We start from the raw sequence: 5,138 nt of genomic DNA, 5'->3' as shown, positions 1-5,138 counted from the left end.
ACAGATTTAGGACACTGGGGAACACTAGTGGACTGTTTGAGGTAAGAGAAAGAAGAGAGGAAAGGAGGGGAAGAGTGTAATCTTTAATCAGTAACTGCTACAATGAGTAAATCAACCCTTTTTTATTGGCGTCAGACTATGACTAACAGTATGCAGAGCTTTGGTGTGTGCTTAGACTTGCAGATAATCATCAGACCACTGGGATTTACATATGCATAGTAAATTTATTATTTGCCTCAAATATTAGCAGCACTACTGTTATTTTACAAGAAGGTTGGTCAAGGAACCAGTTTCTTCACCTGGGCTCTGTGGAGCAATGGATAGCTCATTGGACTTCTAGATAAATAGCTGGAGCAGTTCAAAGGTTGTGGGTTCGAGTCCCCCCAGAGTCGAGAGTGTTTCCTCTTCTTTATAGCTCTGTCTACTACCTTTTTGTACTTTTATTTGCAAGATTTTCTCTAGTCTTTTTACCTAATTAATAGCAATTTCAAACTTTCAGAAATATTCTGTTTGATGTTGGGGTATTGGAACATATTTGTGCTGCAGAAGATTCTGCATGTATTTGTGAAAAGTGAGATGAAGCAGTTTGAAATGTAGGATTTTAGGCTTTTCTGAATCAGAATGATGTTTACTGATCCATTAAAAGATGTTTAAACGGAACCTGAAGGGTAAACAAAAGATGCTAAGTTTTGTGTGTACATTCTGCGTGACAAGCTTTCAGAGTTGATGTTATTTGTTTCTGGAAAATGCAGAGGTTCCTAATCAGGGAAGTTGTTTTTGCTGTCTGTGTGAAGTTTGTATGCAAGAGAATGTTTTTGAGTTTGCCTGAAGCTATATTGTATTGATATAGAAGACCAGTCAGGTAGGACGCTGTGGCTTAGTTGGTTATAGCGCCTGGCTAGTAAACAGGAGATCCTGGGTTCGAATCCCAGCGGTGCCTCTTCCTTGGGTAATCTTTAATCAGTAACTGCTACAATGAGTAAATCAACCCTTTTTTTATTGGCGTCAGACTATGACTAACAGTATGCAGAGCTTTGGTGTGTGCTTAGACTTGCAGATAATCATCAGACCACTGGGATTTACATATGCATAGTAAATTTATTATTTGCCTCAAATATTAGCAGCACTACTGTTATTTTATAGGAAGGTTGGCCAAGGAACCACTTTCTTCACCTGGGCTCTGTGGCGCAATGGATAGCGCATTGGACTTCTAGATAAATAGCTGGAGCAATTCAAAGGTTGTGGGTTAAGTCCCACCAGAGTCGAGAGTGTTTCCTCTTCTTTATAGCTCTGTCTACTACCTTTTTGTACTTTTATTTGCAAGATTTTCTCTAGTCTTTTTACCTAATTAATAGCAATTTCAAACTTTCAGAAATATTCTGTTTGATGTTGGGGTCTTGGAACATATTTGTGCTGCAGAAGATTCTGCATGTATTTGTGAAAAGTGAGATGAAGCAGTTTGAAATGTAGGATTTTAGCCTTTTCTGAATCAGAATGATGTTTGCTGATCCATTAAAAGATGTTTAAACAGAACCTGAAGGGTAAACAAAAGATGCTAAGTTTTGTGTGTACATTCTGCGTGACAAGGTCTAGTACTCTGTACATGTATATGATAGGTTTAAGCAATTGAGACAAGCTTTCAGAGTTGATGTTATTTGTTTCTGGAAAATGCAGAGGTTCCTAATCAGGGAAGTTGTTTTTGCTGTCTGTGTAAAGTTTGTATGCAAGAGAATGTTTTTGAGTTTGCCTGAAGCTACATTGTATTGATATAGAAAACCAGTCATGTAGGGCGCCGTGGCTTAGTTGGTTATAGCGCCTGTCTAGTAAACAGGAGATCCTGGGTTCGAATCCCAGCGGTGCCTTTTCCTTGGGTAATCTTTAATCAGTAACTGCTACAATGAGTAAATCAACCCTTTTTTTATTGGCGTCAGACTATGACTAACAGTATGCAGAGCTTTGGTGTGTGCTTAGACTTGCAGATAATCATCAGACCACTGGGATTTACATATGCATAGTAAATTTATTATTTGCCTCAAATATTAGCAGCACTACTGTTATTTTATAGGAAGGTTGGCCAAGGAACCCGTTTCTTCACCTGGGCTCTGTGGCGCAATGGATAGCGCATTGGACTTCTAGATAAATAGCTGGAGCAATTCAAAGGTTGTGGGTTCGAGTCCCCCCAGAGTCGAGAGTGTTTCCTCTTCTTTAAAGCTCTGTCTACTACCTTTTTGTACTTTTATTTGCAAGATTTTCTTTAGTCTTTTTACCTAATTAATAGCAATTTCAAACTTTCAGAAATATTCTGTTTGATGTTGGGGTCTTGGAACATATTTGTGCTGCAGAAGATTCTGCATGTATTTGTGAAAAGTGAGATGAAGCAGTTTGAAATGTAGGATTTTAGCCTTTTCTGAATCAGAATGATGTTGACTGATCCATTAAAAGATGTTTAAACGGAACCTGAAGGGTAAACAAAAGATGCTAAGTTTTGTGTGTACATTCTGCGTGACAAGGTCTAGTACTCTGTACATGTATATGATAGGTTTAAGCAATTGAGACAAGCTTTCAGAGTTGATGTTATTTGTTTCTGGAAAATGCAGAGGTTCCTAATCAGGGAAGTTGTTTTTGCTGTCTGTGTGAAGTTTGTATGCAAGAGAATGTTTTTGAGTTTGCCTGAAGCTATATTGTGTTGATATAGAAAAGCAGTCAGGTAGGGTGCCGTGGCTTAGTTGGTTATAGCGCCTGTCTAGTAAACAGGAGATCCTGGGTTCGAATCCCAGCGGTCCCTTTTCCTTGGGTAATCTTTAATCAGTATCTGCTACAATGAGTAAATCAACCCTTTTTTTATTGGCGTCAGACTATGACTAACAGTATGCAGAGCTTTGGTGTGTGCTTAGACTTGCAGATAATCATCAGACCACTGGGATTTACATATGCATAGTAAATTTATTATTTGCCTCAAATATTAGCAGCACTACTGTTATTTTATAGGAAGGTTGGTCAAGGAACCAGTTTCTTCACCTGGGCTCTGTGGAGCAATGGATAGCTCATTGGACTTCTAGATAAATAGCTGGAGCAGTTCAAAGGTTGTGGGTTCGAGTCCCCCCAGAGTCGAGAGTGTTTCCTCTTCTTTATAGCTCTGTCTACTACCTTTTTGTACTTTTATTTGCAAGATTTTCTCTAGTCTTTTTACCTAATTAATAGCAATTTCAAACTTTCAGAAATATTCTGTTTGATGTTGGGGTATTGGAACATATTTGTGCTGCAGAAGATTCTGCATGTATTTGTGAAAAGTGAGATGAAGCAGTTTGAAATGTAGGATTTTAGGCTTTTCTGAATCAGAATGATGTTTACTGATCCATTAAAAGATGTTTAAACGGAACCTGAAGGGTAAACAAAAGATGCTAAGTTTTGTGTGTACATTCTGCGTGACAAGCTTTCAGAGTTGATGTTATTTGTTTCTGGAAAATGCAGAGGTTCCTAATCAGGGAAGTTGTTTTTGCTGTCTATGTGAAGTTTGTATGCAAGAGAATGTTTTTGAGTTTGCCTGAAGCTATATTGTGTTGATATAGAAAAGCAGTCAGGTAGGGTGCTGTGGCTTAGTTGGTTATAGCGCCTGTCTAGTAAACAGGAGATCCTGGCTTGGAATCCCAGCGGTGCCTTTTCCTTGGGTAATCTTTAATCAGTAACTGCTACAATGAGTAAATCAACCCTTTTTTTATTGGCGTCAGACTATGACTAACAGTATGCAGAGCTTTGGTGTGTGCTTAGACTTGCAGATAATCATCAGACCACTGGGATTTACATATGCATAGTAAATTTATTATTTGCCTCAAATATTAGCAGCACTACTGTTATTTTATAGGAAGGTTGGCCAAGGAACCAGTTTCTTCACCTGGGCTCTGTGGCGCAATGGATAGCGCATTGGACTTCTAGATAAATAGCTGGAGCAATTCAAAGGTTGTGGGTTCGAGTCTCACCAGAGTCGGGAGTGTTTCCTCTTCTTTATAGCTCTGTCTACTACCTTTTTGTACTTTTATTTGCAAGATTTTCTCTAGTCTTTTTACCTAATTAATAGCAATTTCAAACTTTCAGAAATATTCTGTTTGATGTTGGGGTCTTGGAACATATTTGTGCTGCAGAAGATTCTGCATGTATTTGTGAAAAGTGAGATGAAGCAGTTTGAAATGTAGGATTTTAGCCTTTTCTGAATCAGAATGATGTTTGCTGATCCATTAAAAGATGTTTAAACGGAACCTGAAGGGTAAACAAAAGATGCTAAGTTTTGTGTGTACATTCTGCGTGACAAGGTCTAGTACTCTGTACATGTGTATGATAGGTTTAAGCAATTGAGACAAGCTTTCAGAGTTGATGTTATTTGTTTCTGGAAAATGCAGAGGTTCCTAATCAGGAAAGTTTTTTTTGCTGTCTGTGTGAAGTTTGTATGCAAGAGAATGTTTTTGAGTTTGCCTGAAGCTATATTGTATTGATATAAAAAAACAGTCATGTAGGGTGCCGTGGCTTAGTTGGTTATAGCGTCTGTCTAGTAAACAGGAGATCCTGGGTTCGAATCCCAACGGTGCCTTTTCTTTGGGTAATCTTTAATTAGTAACTGCTACAATGAGTAAATCAACCCTTTTTTTATTGACGTCAGACTATGACTAACAGTATGCAGAGCATTGGTGTTTGCTTAGACCTGCAGATAATCATCAGACCACTGAGATTTACATATGCATAGTAAATTCATTATTTGCCTCAAATATTAGCAGCACTACTGTTATTTTATAGGAAGGTTGGCCAAGGAACCCATTTCATAAACTGGCCTCTGTGATGCAATGGATAGCACATTGGACTTCTAAATGACTAGCTGGAGCAATTCAAAGGTTGTGGGTTTGAGTCCCACCAGAGTCGAGAGTGTTTCCTCTTCTTTATAGCTCTGTCTACTACCTTTTTGTACTTTTATTTGCAAGATTTGGTCTAGTCTTTTTACCTAATTAATAGCAATTTCAAACTTTCAGAAATATTCTGTTTATTGTTGGGGTATTGGAACATATTTGTGCTGCAGAAGATTCTGCATGTATTTGTGAAAAGTGAGAGGAAGCAGTTTGAAATTTTGGATTTTAGCCTTTTCTGAATCAGAA

The 5,138-nt window shown here is 38.1% G+C and overlaps 3 non-coding genes across 3 annotated transcripts; all 3 read left to right on the top strand.

Moving 5' to 3' along the window:
- Nucleotides 1-1,788: 1,788 nt before the first annotated feature.
- On the top strand, nt 1,789-1,862 carry trnat-agu (transfer RNA threonine (anticodon AGU)). The gene has a single exon. It is a non-coding gene; the product is annotated as a tRNA-Thr (tRNA).
- Nucleotides 1,863-2,098: 236 nt separating this feature from the next.
- trnar-ucu (transfer RNA arginine (anticodon UCU)) lies at nt 2,099-2,188 on the top strand. Its single transcript is given in 2 exon segments — nt 2,099-2,135; nt 2,153-2,188. It is a non-coding gene; the product is annotated as a tRNA-Arg (tRNA).
- A 1,707-nt stretch (nt 2,189-3,895) lies between these two features.
- On the top strand, nt 3,896-3,985 carry trnar-ucu (transfer RNA arginine (anticodon UCU)). The gene is given in 2 exon segments: nt 3,896-3,932; nt 3,950-3,985. It is a non-coding gene; the product is annotated as a tRNA-Arg (tRNA).
- Nucleotides 3,986-5,138: the final 1,153 nt, after the last annotated feature.

Source organism: Salminus brasiliensis, chromosome 4 (genome assembly GCF_030463535.1).
Source record: "Salminus brasiliensis chromosome 4, fSalBra1.hap2, whole genome shotgun sequence".
In the NCBI taxonomy this organism is placed as follows: domain Eukaryota; kingdom Metazoa; phylum Chordata; class Actinopteri; order Characiformes; family Bryconidae; genus Salminus; species Salminus brasiliensis.
The sequence above is the reverse complement of the archived record's forward strand: the minus strand, read 5'-3'. Positions and strand labels throughout refer to the sequence as shown.